Consider the following 17,593-nt stretch of genomic DNA (forward strand, 5'->3'; position numbering starts at 1 on the left):
GACTCTTCAAAACAAAAACAAACAACCTTATAGCCTACGACGCGCAGTAGAGCGGATTTTCCATCTGAATCGTGCTCCGTCGAGTTCAGAGCGGCTGCGGCGCCTGAGCGCCGTGGATTCCCTGCCATGTAGGCCAGGGCCAAAACAAATGTGATGTCGATGCAATAATAAATGAGCTTCGTGTCTGAGTGCGACGGCGATAATTAGTCTCAAGACTTTGTGTTGGTAGAGAGGGGGCTCGTAAAATATAGAGGCCTTCTGGCGTGCGCTCAAGAACAAATCTGTATTCTAGGAGCGTGGGCTGTTACACTAATGTTCTACACGGTCCAAATCTGGCAGAGGCGCAGTCAGAAAACTTTGTTTGGCGCAAAGATGCTGACGGCTCCAGGCGGGAAAGATTGCTGAGTCAGTGTACGCCACATAGAGGCACACGCAGTCACGCCTAACACTCCACTCTGAGATAGGAAAGAAAAAGAAGAAGAAGAAGAAAAAATGTCCCTTTTGTTGACTCGATTGCCAATTTCGTTCAAGGAAACCACACGCGCTGCGACTCGAGGTTTTCCGACAAAATTGGGGTCGAAGCTGAACGGCGGAACAACCTCGGGGTCAGGTGAAGACGATAATGACGTTTATAAAGTGGAAACCCACAACATGAGATTCCCCCCCTTCTGTATCTCTCCCCAAGCGGCCACCTGTCGAACGAACTTCCGTCGTGACCGAACTCGAAAGGGGCCTCTCTGCAATTTTCACGCGGTGGAGCCGCGTCGCATTGTGCGGCGGAGCGGAGGGGAGAGGCAGGTGTGGGGGGCCGGCGGAGAGACGTATACATAAACTCCTGTGCCATTTACAGCCAGATGCATAAGAGAGACGCTCTCCTGCGGGCTAATGCGATGAATTATAAGATTATCGTCCCGCTCCCACGACGCCAGCAGGTGGATGCAGTGACATTTTGACAGCATTAATCGCCTCCATCTGAGGCTCTTCTGTTTGCTCGGGGAAGCGGAGAAATCTCCAGTGGCTGAAGGCGCCCGCTGCAAAACACTGATGCAAAAATAAAAAATAATTTTAAAAAAAAAGTAAAAAGGTGTCGCTGCCCATTGGGTGGGCCAACAGCGGCCTGGTGGGCCTCTCGCTCGAATTGCCACACAGTGTGGATTTGCAGCTTCAACATTTCTCCCATAACAACCCCTTTTTTAGAGGAAAGGCAAACACGTATTAGTCATCTCCAGAGGAGGAGTGGTAAATAAAAGAGAAAATTAGACACTTTGTATTTCTTTTGTAGCTTTTGCGGCACTTCTTATCTCTGCTGTGGTTGTATTTTACTCCCAAACCATTAATTATGCAGAAAAAGAAATGCACTTTGAATAACATTAAAAAAACAACAACAATGCATCGCAATCAGAGCATAGACATCAAGGAAGAATATCTCATGTTTAATCAAAGTGGGGGGGGGGGGGGGGGGTTTCAGCCAAACTCTGAAGAATTTAAATAATCATGCAACAAAAAAATGATGGATTACACATTAGAAGCTGAACCTATTGATGTTAATCTTGTTTGGATGACATATTAAATAACCTCGCAAATTCAAGTTGGTGTTTATACAGAAAAGATTTGTATGTGGAAAACTTAAAAGAGGCAGCGTTATGTGTTTTCCAGGCATACAGATCTATCTTATAGCGCTACTAAGTAACTATGTTACTTTCAGTAGTTGTAAAAATGCTGTATACATTAAATATGACTTAAAAGAGGTTTAACTAAATAATTTAGAGCCTTGTAATTGGGCTTCTGTCTCTTTTTAAAAAAAAAAAACCCTGCTGTTTCTGAAAGTCCGCCTTCAGGAAGTCATCACAACGTCACTCCTATTAAGCGTTTAAGAACGTTTTTTAGCAGCGTTTCACAGAAGTGACTCCTATAACGAGCCTCTCTGAGGTGCAACAATTGTGCAAAGCCAAATGGTTGCCATGTAAAATTAAAGGACTTCTCCAACATACGTGACAGAATCAAAGCAATGCTTCAGGTGTGTTTTTGATAAGTAAATAACATGATGCAAAGCTGAAGAAAGTCAATTTTACATAATACGGGCCCTTTAAAAAGGTACGACCACACAAAAATCTCAGATTTTATAAACATCTGCTCACAGAAGCAAAACATAGTCTGCAAAACTCAGCTGTCCAAAGTACCAGCTGTCATCCAGGAAAAGATCAAAACAAGTACCCGTGGAAGAAGTTTTGAGATATCCTACCAATGATTTCTGTACGAGCGTCTGGCTGCATAAAAAGGGAAAGAATCTCCACCAGAAGTATCTCCGACCAAGAACACAGTCAAATGTTGAGTAGAACAAGCAAGTACACCCAACAGTGACTCCAGTTTGAACTTTTATTCTATTCACTCCAGGTTTCAATTTCAAATGACATGACGACTCATTCTCTCTCTTTTCTTTGGAAGTCAAATTTCCCAGTCTGACAGCAAACAGCAGCGATTATTCCGTAGTTTAGCATTACAAATGGAGGAAAAGGGTCCAGGACCACTGAATGCAAACGTAAAAAAAACAAAAACACATGGTCTCTGGATTAAATTGTTAGCAGTAGTTAGGAGAAAAACAAACAACAAATCTCAGGAGCAGCCATGTGAATCAGAGTACAACTGAGGCAGGTCACCACTGCCACAGAGCCGCTGCAGCCCAAAACTGACGCTGCTGACCCGAAACTGCTGCTGCAAACCCAATTACTATTCAATTCAGAGCTCAGCGCTCCACCCCCCCCCCCCCCCCCCCCCCAGGACAGGGTATCGATGATTCATTTTGTGTTTTATCAAAGAAACAAGAGTGCCATTAAAAAGAGATCAGTCAGCCACCAGGCATGAGGAGTCTGCCTCTAATTGGCCATTCATCAAAAGGCCTTTTCAAGTAGATCTCAGTTCTGAAATATCACGAATGACAACTGAACTACACTGCATTAATTACGCCGCCGATGAACCTCCTGCTCTGTGGCTCGCCCCTTGTGATTGTAGGATAGCCTGGAAAATACAGCCATTCAGCAGAATGCTAACTCTTAATCCCTTCTCCCATGTGACAAAGTAGCTACATTAAACAATTTTTTTTTTAAAACAACATGTTATTTATTAACGCAATTTGACATTATGAGCCTGAACTAACTGTACTTTGCTTCTGTATTTTTAGCTTTAAAAAAATAATAATAATAATAATCCTCCCTGAGGTGCTGCCATTTTATCTGCTCAATATCATCAGTCAGGCTTTTTGAAAAGATGCTTTCAACCATTTCACTTCACAGCAGATCCAGCATGTTTTCACACTGACAGAGCACTCGGTTTGAAACTGCATCATAGCAACTGTCTCTCTGTTGTCTTTGTTCAACTAAGCAGCCATCAGGACACACACACACACGCACACACACACACACACACACACACACACACACCAGAGACGTTTTTTGTTGTTTTTTTTTTTTTTTTAGCTCCGTCTCTTTCCTCCCACCACGTGCGGGGAATTCTCCCCTTTCATCCCTTTCCTGATGCACTCTAACTAGACAGTTTTCGGTCACGTCCCAGAATTACGCGCGATAGCTCTCTGGCTTCTAACATGGGCTCGCAGAGGACGCGAACAGCTGCGCATCCGCCGACAATTCATCCATCTCCGAACCCGCTCGTTTTCTGGCTCGAGCGTCGAGTTGATTTCCTTTTCTTTCCGAGCTGCTGGATCAGCTGAGGTCTGGTTCACCGCTAAGCAGTTGCCCGGAGGCCAAGAACACAGAGGCGCCCGCTGTTAGTGCGGCTGCGGAGCCACTTCGGGGTTAAAGTATGCGTGAAAAGAGGCGCACGCGAGCCCATCTGTATGCGAGCACCCACGCGCGTGCGCGCGGGCCGCTCGCACAGTTTTTGAGGTCGAGTCTCCTGCAGGCGCGAGACTGCTGAGCGAAGGACTCTTCCGAGAGAGACCCAGATTGTGTTTGATGTGCGGGTAATGATTTAGGCGAGGCAACACCTTCTCCACATCCAAGTCTACGTGGAAGCCTCAAACTGTGGTGTAGAGCTCAACAAAAAAAAAAAAGAATAAATAAAAAAAAGCAGAAACTGAGTGCATTAGAGGGCATGAAAAATGCAGTTTGGATGTGAAGATTGTTCCTAAACTAGGCTGTCTGTGTATCTGCTGTCAAAAAGAAGGAGCCATTTTGGCTTGTTTCAACAGAAGAGCCCACTGGGAATCAAGCCCATGCCCTTGCACTCCGAGACACCTCAGCACAGCGGCTACACGCAGAGCCACTCTGCTATCAGTTTATCATTTTTTCACAGTAAAGAAGAATGTAATATGTCTGTAAGTCCCTAACACACAGCATGCTGAACCCGGTATCCTGAAGGACCGGCTATTTAGCACAGGAATAAGCCAATTATCTTCATGGAGAAGGGACATTTGCAATAGGATTTAGTAAATTCCTGCATGTCATGGGAGGCAGCTTATGCTGTAGGTGTTCTTCCATCAAGGTGCCCCCGGCCTTCCACCACAACCACAGAGGCACATCTGAGGCTGAACTGTAACTCACAGCCACGCAGAAGCGCATCATCAGCCACCTGAGCAAATACCGAAGCACTGGCCTCTGAAACAGGGAAGGGACTCAATAAAACACAAAGGTAGGGAAAGAAATGAGGTGGGAAAGGCTGACGTGACACTTCAGAATCTCCGGTAGGTTGCTGCTCGCGTTCTCACTAAAACCAGGAAGATAGAGCGCATAACACCAGTTTTAAAGTCCCTCCACTGGTTCCCTGTAGCTCAAATAATAGACTTTAAAATACTGTTGTTAGTTTATAAATCACTGAACGGCTTAGCACCACAATACATTAAAGATCTGCTGTTGTTGTATCAACCCTCCAGACCTCTCAGGTCTTCCGGTTCTGGTTCTGCTCTGCATCCCCAGAACCAGAACCAAACGAGGAGAAGCAGCTTTCAGCATCTATGCACTACAGATTTGGAACAAACTTCCAGAAAATTATAAAACAGCTGAAACACTGACTTCTTTTAAATCTCAACTAAAAACCCACCTGTTTAGGATTGTATTTGAAATGTAATCAATTACAAATTTATTGATGGAACTTGACTTGATGCTGTGTTTGGATTGTTGATCCTATCTTGCATTGTGTTTCTGTGTTAGATATGATGTAAAGCACTTTGAAATGCCTTACTGCTGAAATGTGCTATACAAATAAAATTTGATTGATTGATTGATTGATTGATTGGTGCATGCCATCCAATTGAAGACGGTCATTCCTTTGAATGACGTTGCTATTTTACGATTTAAAAAAGTGAATAACTTTTTTTTTCTCTCTAAACATACTGTAGGGTCAGGTTGGTCTTAATAGTTTTTTATTTTCCTCTGACTAAATCGAATTGAAATCTACAGATTTTACTCGGATTAGCAGGTTATTGAGTATTTGATGCAAAATACAACTACGAGTGTTTTTTTAATTTACTTTGGGCTGCCAGTGCCAGAACCCTGGCACTACTACCAGTGTGTGAAAGCTGCCGCTTTGATCCAAACCCAATTGTTCAGAGCACTAGCTAATTTCCTAAATGTGAAAAAAATTGTCATTCCTCAGCACTGCTTACAGTCAGAGGCACCGTTCTGTTGAACAACATATGAAAGTCTTTCTAAATTGTGTTAACCCATAATGAAATTATTCCAGTTAGCTCCACTTGCTGCCTTCAATTTCACATGCGCTCAAGAGCAGAAAAAAAACCCACAAATGGAGCTGTAAAGCTGAAAACTGCTTTTCCATTGTGGCTTCTGATCTATTTTAGATCCGTCTGTTCGGTGTTATGATACCAGAGTCCACACGCCGAACTCCTAATTGTAGCTCGCTTGATTTCTGTGTGGTTCAGTGAGATTTGACCCTCCTCATGGATTCCACCCTCATTATCCCTGAACATGGAAGAAATACGAGCCGGGCAGCGTGACTGATATTCCTGTTCTTTCATCTGTTTCCAACTTGAACACCTTTGTCCTCCCAACACAATGACTCATGATTTATAGAAACGCTGAGAGTTGTGGTTTGACATATTCAAACGCAAATCTTGGTAAAGTTTATGTTATAAAGGCAAGGGTGTAACTTTGTGTTGCCAGTTGATGGGGACGAAGAGGAGCGGGGCGGCGTTAGGGCGCTGATGCACCCACAGTTACTGGAAGACCTTTACTTTTCTAGTGCTAAGAATAAATAGAATAAACCCAAAACTTCCATGTGAATGTCATACAGTCTTATTCAATAAATTAGGATATACGTCCTGATCAGGCATGTCAGAGTAATAGTACCTTTCGAAAATAATCTTTTAGAAGGTATTAAACATACTACGAAATATAAATATGGTAAAACATACATAATCTAATAAATCTATATAATGTCTTTCACTTGGTGATGGAACTGCTGACAAAAGAACTTTTCATTCATATTCTAATTTATGGAATCAGCCTGTATTTGCTGAATGCTTGCCTACAGTTAAAAAAATTGGGCCCTATCGATTACAAAATTAATTATATTGTTTTTTCTAAAACAGTTTTTAGCAGTAAAAATTTAATGTTGCCCCTCCCAGACCAAAAAGCTCACATTTGCCCCTGGATCTGCATGAAATGGTTCGTTCCTGCTTGGACGGTAACGGTGTTCAGCAGCAGACAGTGGGAAACAAGAACGACTGTGGCTGTTACTATGCTGCTAAGAAATATTATAAAGTAGGTTTTCAAAAAATAGAGAAATAGAGACAGAAAAAGGTAAAAGTGTCAATTTATAACCCAGTTTTTCTCCAAGAGAGGTGGGTAGACTGTGAGAATATCAACCATTCAACATAGTTAGCTTAGCTACTATGTTGAATGGTAGTTAAGCTAACATAGTAGCTTAACTAAGCTAGTTAGCTTGGCTACCTAGCTTAGCATAGTAGCTAAGCTGACTAGCTTAGCTACTATGTTAGCTTAGCTACTATGCAGTATATATCTTTATATACTGCATAGTATAGTATCTTTATATATATATATATATATATTTGTATGTCGCTATGTTGAATGGTAGCTTAACTACCATTCAACATAGCTACATACAGACTACTGTTTGCCTCCATTTCACTAGCATTTAATGAATTAAGGAAAGGAATTACCAACATATTGATATATTTAACGTGTCCCTGTACCTTTTACCACTTAACAACAGATGAGTGATAAGCAGCATCTCTAACCAATGTGTCCTAAGAGAAATTAAAGCTGCAGTATGTAACTTTTATAAAAAAAATTTTTTTAACATATTTGTTAAAACTGTCATGTTGTGACAGTAAGGCATGAGTGATCATCTGTGAAAAATCTATTTCCTCTTCTTTCTCCCAGTACTATCTAGAAACAACTAATCAGAGACAGGAGAGTTTTACTGCTGTCAATCACAATCTCATGTGGCTGCTCATCCCTATGCTGCAGCTAACGCAGCCTGTTGCTAATGCTCATTCTAGTTAGCATAGCTACCAATGACAGCAGATAAACATTTTTCCTGTAATGATAAGTTGTTTTTCCACCATTAGCACATTTAGCAGTGAGTGAATGAGGTTGATTGACAGCGCTAAGACCCTCCTACTGGTTCTGATTGGTTGTTTTGGTCAGAACGTTGCATTACTTTAGCCACTAATAGTAGGTCAGGGAGAAGATTGATTGTTTTCACATATTATCTGACATGGTGACAGCTTTAACAAATATGGAGAAAACATATTTTGTATTAAAGTTATATACTGCATCTTGAATAAAATGCAACTACATAGCATTTTTTGAGAAGTCTGGATTGCTTCATGTATATTTTGCATCTTGCCTATGACTGTTGCTCGTGGGGAGAGACATTTCAGTAATCTAAAACTAACAGAAAAAATTAAGCAACCTTCTTGCATACTGTATGTGGATTTACTGTTGGATGTGAAATTCATGAGAAGTAAATATTGTGCTACTATCAGTATTGGACCAAAGAAAGCAAGGCAGTTGCAAGTCTTTAAAATTGGGACGCTTTTGATAGACTTAAAAAAAATTGTAACAGCAGCTGTGTGGGGGGGCCCCAATTAAATTTCTTGTTATAGGGCCCAAGATTCCTGGCGGCGCCCCTGCTTCCAATGATTCACTTCCCGCTAAAGAGCCCCCTGGTGGTTGAAGAAAAATCCACAGAAAAGCTGCACCAGGCTATAAGCCACATGTTCAGTGTGGGGGAAAAAGTAGTAGTTTACAGTCCGAAAAATATGGTATTTATTTGCTGCTTATGTAGGAGAAACTGGAATTACACATATTTATTCATCCATTGTTCAGTGGGTCTAAAATAGAAATAATCACCCTTCATTCCAAAATTGTAACTCTTTCAGCTAACAGTGATAAAAGCATGTAAAGGGAGGGTAGAGCTGAAGGTCCTGCTTTTATAGTAGAAAATCCTAAAATGTAGCAATCACATTTTAGTTTCATTAGCCTATTAGAGGTCTTTATTATAGCTCGTTATTTTTGACTTTATTGAGTATGGCTTCAGTCAGACTAACTTCAGAGAAATTTAGAAGAAAGAGAGCCTGGTTTATTTTTCAGTTCTGAGCCCCCTGATCTTGCTCCACCTTTAATTGCAAAAAGAGAAGGTAAGTTAGATGTGATCATTTAGGATGAATTTCAATGTCAAGTGTGAACACACACGTTTGAAGCTGTCCACCCAATCAACCGAAGCGGTTCAAGTGCCAAACCAGTGACGGTACTAAATCAGCTCTATTTTTCCAACACGTTCCATTTTTTATGCAAAGAAGAGGTAGTGGGTTGGTGCACAATGTGGCGACAGAATCCATAAAAGTGGCTAACCTCAGCACTGGCTCTTTGCTGGAATAGAAAATGGGCCCATGAAACACAGCAGTCAAACTGTTGTGAGTGCCACGTTTAAAACTCTAGTTCGACATCCTCTCAATGTGCCTCATCTAAGACAAACCGTTAAGACACCGGTCTTTAAAGATTCAATATCTGTTCACTGCAATAAGATATCAGTTTTATTATTGCCCGTTACAAAATTTTATACGAGTTGATGCAACACAGTGTGCCACGGTTTATGAAGACTACAAACTCGATTTCTAGCCCTTTTCGCGTCAAAGCTCTATGATCAACATGCAAGCATGAATCACCCAATTTGGGTCTTTTTGTTCTTTCCTTTTATAGGAGGAGACCATTAAAGAGCTGTTGTTGCGTCAGCTTTACAGACCACTCGGGTCCTTCTGGTTCTTCTTGGAGTCAGGACCAAATGTGGAGAAGCAGCGTTCAACTTTTATGCTTCTTTAATCTGGCACGAGCTTCCAGAAAACTGCAAAAATGATGAAACACTGGGTTTCCTTAAATCAAGGCTGAAAGGCTGAAAACCCCTTTGCTTAGAGTTGCCTTTAATTAATATCAAGAACACCGTTAATTTCCATCTGGATTGCAACTTTATAACTTTTTTTTTACTTCGCTACAGTAATGTAATGCTTTTCTATTTTTTTGCTTATTGTGTTATGTTTGTATCATGGATCATGTTTGAATGACCATATTGACGAAACGTACTATTAAATAAACTTGACTTGCTGAGAACATTGGCCATGTGTGCTTTCAGATCATGTGTGGTGGAATGAAAGGGAAGCAGCTTCAGTTTTCTCCAGGGCTACGCTCTCTTACTCAGAAAAACAAACGCAAGTCATAGAATGAAACTTTAATGTGAAAGGGCTTCCGACTACGTTTATGAACACTGTTGGGGCATTTCACGTCAGCATTTGGTGGCAACATCTCAGCTGTAGCTTTGCTGATAATTACTGATCAAATATCAGAAATGTTGGTTATAGTTGCCTCATTGCCTATAAGCTACCTTTACAAAGTAAAATGGTGACCCGAGACATCTGAGGGATACTCACAGTAATGATGCGATTTGTCTTTTCCAGAAATTTCGAATACAACAGAAGGAGGAACAAATCTTTACAAAGAGATGTTTTCGGAGATTTAATGACTTGGGATGAAGGCAGTTCTCTAACTGTGGAAAGCCTAATCAGTTCCTGAGTTTGTCTTATAGAATAACAAAGAATATGCTTTGGCATCAGTTCTGGTTTTACCCTCAAACTACTGCATTGGACGAATCTTGTAGCTGAATAACAAGGTCTGTGCATAGTTCTGCAGCTTATTGCCATGGGAACAGGTCACTTTATAGCTAATGGTATTGAAAAAACTTAATTTAAGAAAACTAAAACAAATAGGACAACCCTAAAGTGTATTTAGTTACAAATTACAGACAGACATTCATTTATTGCAGACAAACCTGCCTTGTCATGGTGAGACAAGCTATCCTGCCAGCAATAATGGAGTGTTGCTTGAAAAGGTAACATTGTCCATTTCTCAATATTACAGAGAAAGGTAATCACTAAACAACCAAACACACATTGTCATCCGCATACAGTAACTCTCCTGTGTCTGGACGCCAGTCAGTTTGTCACAAACCATTTGCATCTCTCGAATGATATTTTGCATCTACAACAAAAAACATTGCGTCACTTTTTACATAAAGAACAAACTTTCTTCAAACTTTCTATGCAAAGCAATAAGAAAGGACTCCTCTTTTAGCTCACCGCTCTAATGCTACAGCCGACGGTGGCAAAACCAAGAACCTACCCATCTACACACACAGTCACCCCTTGCACTTGTTCTCGTTCTGTCAATGTCTGCCTCGCTTGCCCTCTTTCATTCTCATTTCTGCACAGTGGGGTATAAATGTTAATACGTAGAACATCCATGTACACGCAAATGCCAAGCCACCCAGCCTGGGGCAGCCTCCTGTTTTTCTGTATTTTGTCTCCAGTGGAGCGAGATGCTGTGCAATTTATTTTTTCTCACTGGAATCCTCCTTTATTCCGCCCATCCTGACAGCCATCCACCAAAGAGCTGGGACTTGTTTTCAACAATCTAGTATAGAGAACTAGCTCAACCAGGCAGTAATACAGACCCCTGCAGTTAGTAGGAGGGAGAAAAAAAATGGATCTTTGCATTTTCAGTTCTGGTGAAAGGGGAATAAAACTGGAGGAACAGCACATAGGGAAGCCTGTTTGAAAGCTTTCAATTGAATATGTGCATGAAAATGTGCCGGCCACACACACTGCCACATGCGCGCACGTAAACAACGCTCTTGGTCTGTGACAATCAGACCGTGACATCGTCTGAAACACTATTCCGCAGGCTTCTACAGAGCGGGGTGAAAAAAAGAGCACTGTGCCGCCCGCCAGACAGAACCATTTTCTCTAAATGACCCTCTCCCACCTCCTCCCTCGGCGCCAGGGAGATGGTGGCCTCGTGTCTCAACATAGCAATGCAAAGGCTGAGGGTCAGTGTGTCCTGCCCTAAATTTCAACTGGGTATGCTGAAGGCAGAGTTTAACATTCAAGAAATATTTGGGATTGGAGGGAAGAGCGGGGTGGGGGGATGTTCAGGCTAATTCCAACACCTCTCCTCAGAGAATCTTGCTGTGAAACTGCTGGCAAATTTCCCCTTCTTGAAAAGTCTGCATCAGCAATCATCCGCCTTCCCTTCCCTTAATGCGCGTTCACCATCAAAGGGCACTGAGAGGAAGGGATAGTACATCACCCCCCACCCCCCCCCACACACACACACAAATACATCTATCTGGTGTATAAAAGGAGCATCATGTGTGGGTGAGAAATGGCTCATCAGTCACTTGCCTTGAGTAGGTAATTTGAGCTGATATAGTTGAGATCCAGCTCTCAGCAAAGTCAGTGCAGAGTCGCAGGCCTTATTACTCCCCCTTCCAAAGTCCGACTCAAGAGGAAGAGGAGCTCTGCACAGCTCAGTCTGTGTTCCTCATCCCTCGAAAGCACACGGAGGCGAGCACAAGGGGGATCTGAAGCAATGCTAGATTGCAGAAGCGCCATGTTTCCTTCACCATTAGAAAGACTTGGAAAGGGAATTGAGCCACCGCATTATCTCTGTGCATGAGGGCCCAGGGGAATGTTCGTGGGTTGAGCAATAAGCAGTCATTTCCTTGTTCTCCACATAGATCCCTGGGAGCCTATGTTGTCTGATTCATTTCACTGAATTGTCAGCTAATGAATGGTACGCTGCTGTTGACTGCCACACACACAAGCATTGCCACAAAAGAGAAAAGCCCCCAAGGGTGATCATCACAGGGGTTCTCTCATTCTCATTAGGAGGGAATCAAAAGGAAATAGGGAACTCACTGATAATTTACCCTGTTCCCTGTGTGGACGTTACATCTGCCTCAACAAAACAGATAGCACCATGCTGGCCCATATCTGCAAGATCGCTGTCGGACTGTGATCACATCAAGAAAGAAAGGACAGCCAACGTAGGCTCTGCAACTGTGCTAGTGAGTGATTTGTCACTCCAGCAAGGAAACACTAGTTACCTTAGAGCAGTGTTTCCCAACCCTGGACCTCAAGGTACACTCTCCTACGTGTTTTAGAGGTTTCCCTGCTTTAATGTGCCTGATTCAACTGATTGCAGTTCAACAACCGCCTGTTAATCAGTCATCAATTGAAATCAGCTGGACTGAAGCAAGGAAATACCTAAAACATGCAGGGCGGTGAGCCTTGAGGACATGGGTTGGGAAACACTGCCTTAGAGGTAACAACCTGGTGTGAATGTCCATAGAAGAAATGATTAAATAAAACAAAGCAGATTTCAGATCTTGTTTTCCTATCAATCTTTAGCCTCTTTAGCAAAGGATTTATGTTTTAAATAGACTCTAATTGAGTCCATTTCAAACTCAATGAGAATTTGTAATAGTAATATTACAGACATTATTGGTGTGGTGAGCCCACACCAATAATGTCTGTCTTTAGCATGCAACAAAACATTTCTATAAAGTAATTTGTGATTAATTTGTCTTTACTGAAAAACAAGGCGAGAGCCTCATCAGGCAGCTTGCTGGAAGTGTGCAGCAATAGGTAGGGGCCGGACTAACCTACCCTATACCTTAAACAGCCAGAGAAAACTCTGACCACTCCAACACTTTCCTTAGCATCTTCATAAAATGACTATCAATTGTATAAATGGCATGATGGGACTCTTTAATGGTTTTCGTACTGTAAGCTTCTAAAGATCTTGTTAAAACCATCAGTTTCATCAAGACGATAAGCTCTTATTTTCTGATTTTGATGTTATTCTTCACCCACCAGGTAGCCTATTTCCCACACACAAGAACTTTCAACAATGGAGTCAGATAACAGTGGCAGTAACAAGGGAAGGTGTGCAGTTTAACTCAGTGGGGTTCACAGACTGCTGCACATAAGTGTGTCAGACAACTCCTATTCACATTATGATACGCATGATGGCTTATCAGTTTGATTTTTAGTGTCAACACTACTCTTGGGTAACATCCAGTGATTCGTTCCATCTTGGTTCCCTTTGCTGCCAATGTGTGTTGGGTTCTGCACGTCACATAAACCATCTGTCATTGGTACATCACTATCAACCCGCACAACAAGAAGGCTAACCAACTGCTACTACGTTGTTTGTCGCCTCAGAGGCAAACAAGTAGATAGGGTAAGAGTTGACTTCAATAGCCCTTCCAGATAACCCAGAGATGCAACAAGGTTCCAGCTTAGGAACCTTGTAAAAGACCTCAGATGATAAAAAAACAAATCACATTCCCTTTCATACAGTATGTCCATTCTATCGTCATCCTTTCCCAACCCAGCTGTCTTCAGATTGACAGTACCTATGCCAAGTCTGTCTTTCCCATGCTACAACAGCAACACCTTTCCTTTCCTTCCAGTTTGTAATGTCTGTGCAGTTTCATCATCAACATCACTCAGAGACTTTGTGTAACCTGTTTCCACATCTACCTGCTCTTCCTCTTCCTGTTCTTTGCTCATTTTTCTTTCTCCATATCTCTTTAACCTTACCCTTGTCCACCTTTCATCGAGTTCTTTTCCCTTCATCACACCATCCCTCTCATACCTCAATACCTTTTTTTTTTTTTAATCGTCTCGTCCTGGCTTTGCATCACCCCTTTTGCTTTCCATGTCCCATTTGGGTAAAAAGCTATTCATTGAATGCTAACATGCAGACTGGCACGTCCCAAAGAAGAAAAGCAGCATGCTTTGCTCTTTTGATTTCCTACCAATTGAGTTCCCGCAATGCCCCTGCTGGTCAGGGGAAAGATGACAGACAAGTGCTAATACAATCAAAGAAACTGATACGCAGAGATCATCACATTCAGAAGCAAATTATGGACTTGTATACGTAAACAAATGTAATTGCGGTTCTCACCCAGGGATGTTTGCTATATGAGCTTTCCACATACATAAGCACTTCTCACACCGAACTGAGCCATTATGCTCGCTTAAGGCCCATTATAGGGGTGTTTGCGAGTGTGTGTGTGGGAGCCATTCATGTATAACATTAGTCCTAATGTGTTCAACAAGGGGCTATAAGAGCAAAGATGTTTCACTGGAGAATTGACCTCAGCTGCAGAGATGACTGTTTCAAACGCTCGCTGTGCTCCCGACAACATCCACAATTTATATATAGATACGGCAGACCCACTTTTCTTGCTCTTACAAAAATATAGCTGGTACACAGCAGGCTGTAATAATCGATATAACCTGAGAAGGCAGGTCATAAATCCAAGCAAATGTATTTCCCAGGAGGGGCAGTGGATGCTTAAGGTCTCTCACACACACACATTATTACATTTGTGCACGGGGGAAAAAAATAATAATAATAAAAAAATATAGGTTATATCTGCAAAGGCACGAGCACATTGCCAGCACAAGCGGTTAGGAAGCCAAAGACTTATTATCACCAACCTATGAGGTTGTGTAATGAATGGAAGCAATTAGCAGGGGCGCCTCAAGAAAACTTTGCAAGAGGGTGGCCAGGTGAAACGGGGCTGGAATAATCTTGTAGCGACACACCAACACCAACCACTAACGCAGAATTTCAGGAGCTTTGATAGAAATGGGGATATGAAGGAATGTGAAGTTTAGGTCCAATGCAACAGCATCCTAGCATTCTGGTAAGCTCCTGTTGTCAACCACAAGTCTAACAAGGCTGATTTGATGTGTTAAGTGCCAATCGAATGTCAAAACACCCTATTGTGTTGCAACAATACTAGTCCTTTACCATCTTAAATTAATGCATAAGATCATCAAACATATCAAACTGTCACATAAAAGCTTGTCCCTTAAACATATGCATACAAAAAACATATGCATACAGGACAGTCTGACTAAGGGTGGTCATTGCAACTACTGGTGGTCCCCTTGGTGGAGCACCAGTGACTCCAGAGGCTTGTTGTGCATAATAAATGGATGCACGGTGGTATAAAAAGAAAATATATTAATGTTAATTAATTAATTTTGCAAATCCAGAAAGTTTGGTCTTTGTTCTTTTAAATTCATGCATAAAACATAGAAATAATAGAATAAATTACATAAAAAATACTACTACTACAGATACATCATCTCTGGCTTATATGATTCCCTTGATGGCTCTCTTAGTGATGTAATGTGAAGTGGTATAACCGGCCTCCACCCCTGCCCCAAACCTCGTCACATGCCCCCCCACCCCGCCGTCGGTACCGCCACTGGCAATTAAGCGCCTCGCAGCCTCTTTGGGGACACGCTGGACAGCAGACAGATTTGCGCATAAGCGGACGGGTAAAATGTTTGCGCCCCGGACTGTCTGCGCCTGTCTGTCAGGAACGCGTAAAAAAAAAAAAAAAAGAAAGAGAGAAAAGGAATTTAAATATATATATATATAGCGAGCCGGTCCAGTTTGCGAGAGAGAGAGAGAGAGAGAGAGAGTGGGGGGGGGGGGGAATTGGGGGTGTCATTTCCTTCACCTTGCGGTCGAGGGCAACACCTGAACGGAGCACAAATCAGGTGGAAACGACGAACGGATCAATGTGATCAATCAGAGCATCGATCACTATCCGGTCTGTGTGTTTTTTAATCAAGGCGGTTAAAGTCCCCCACGTTAAAGCGCGTGCTGCTGTGCGTTAGGGGACAGGTTCAGTCTTGGAGCAAAGACTTCCAAACGGGGCTCCTGCCTATTAACCATCATCCATCGCAGAATTGGCTCCGCTTTACATTTTTTATACAGTTACATTAGACTTTAATTCGATTGTTAGTTGGTTTTTTATATTCTTGTCTTTTCGTAGCAAAAAAAGCAGGCTCAGACACGGCCGAGTCTCGCAAAAAATGCGCACGGAGTTGTTCCACTAACGCTTCCGTTTCCCTAAAATTATATCCACGGATCCACGTAGCATCATTTGGTTTTTTTTAAAGACTCGTTTATAAGAATATTAGTAATAATTTAAGCCTGATTTTTTTTAAAAAGAAAAAAAGTGTCAAGCAGGGATGCCAAAGAGCAGACGGGGAGATACAGGCGATTCCCAAATACCCGAGCGACGATGGTGATGATGATGATGAGGGGAAACTGGGTCTCATCTCCACTCAGCGTGACCGAGGTGAAAATATGAAGCAAACATGTTCATCATGGTTTACAACATTTTTTTAAAAAGGAGGTAAAAATACCTTCAGGTGTCGTTTCCCGGTGTGATTATCTTAAGTTTCCTCTTCGGCTGCTGGTGCTGTCCGTCAGTCGGTCACAAAACTGAGTCGGAGAAGGACGAACGCTGTGATCGTCGGCTTTCTCTCCTCTCTGTTCCCTCTCTCTCTCTCTCTCTCTCTCTCTCTCTCTCTCTCTCTCTCTCTCTTTCCCTCTCTCGCTCTGACTCCAGCTCAGCTTTACCAATAATAACGGGACTCAAAAAAAAAAAAAAGGAAAAGGAAAAAGTCTCCCTGCCCTCCCCTGCTTTTCCCCTTTCCTGAGCGTCTACCTCTGCTTCGCTCGGCTTTGTCTCCTGGTTCTCTGTCGGGCTCTCCATCTCATCTCCCTCTCGGAAGTGATTAACACGTGTGCCCTTTTATGTTCATTATGACTCATTACCACACGCGGTACCGTCCGTGACCATCGTGATGATCAATAGGATCTTCTTTCAAACATCGGCGCAGCTTCTGAAGCCTCCATTTGGCCACGTTTCTGTGAAAAATCAGAGTTTTGTTCCGCCTCCCCCCCCATTTCATCTCATCAAGTATTTTTAAACCATAATTAGTTAAGTAACTTTTATCTCTCGATCAGCTTTCCATTCAAGTCCTAATCTTTATAATATTACAAATATATATCATCACACCACGCAGAAACTTTTTCACATTGTCATTTTACAACTTTTATTGGTTTTTGTTTGTTTTTTGAGCGAAGGTGGGTGGAATGCTTTTCAACTAAATCCTTCACCTGAGTAAATACTTTGAGGGACCTTCGCTGCCAAGTCTTCTTCAAGACAAATGTGCGTTTGTTCTTTTTAGCAAAGCTTCAAGTTCTGTTAAATTCAGTTGAATTGTCGATATTATGTATTTTCTGGCACATGGTTACTTGATTGGGTTATAAAATGGCGCTATGTCACTTTCAGCTATAAAACTGCTGCATCAAATATGATTAAAAAGAAATTTGACTTTCCAGTCTGACGCTTTGAAATCGACCTCTGTCTCTTTAAGAAG

At 42.1% G+C, this 17,593-nt stretch overlaps 1 protein-coding gene across 2 annotated transcripts in view; it reads right to left on the reverse strand.

Moving 5' to 3' along the window:
* Positions 1 to 16,895, reverse strand: part of cdh24b (cadherin 24, type 2b) — a 239,028-nt gene extending 222,133 nt beyond the window's left edge. For both annotated transcript variants that reach the window (XM_028021099.1, XM_028021098.1), the window contains exon 1: positions 16,571 to 16,895. The gene's annotated coding sequence lies outside the window, so the exon portion shown is untranslated. The remainder of the gene's footprint in view (positions 1 to 16,570) is intronic.
* Positions 16,896 to 17,593: the final 698 nt, after the last annotated feature.

The sequence above is a fragment of the Xiphophorus couchianus genome, chromosome 6, assembly GCF_001444195.1.
Source record: "Xiphophorus couchianus chromosome 6, X_couchianus-1.0, whole genome shotgun sequence".
NCBI lineage: Eukaryota > Metazoa > Chordata > Actinopteri > Cyprinodontiformes > Poeciliidae > Xiphophorus > Xiphophorus couchianus.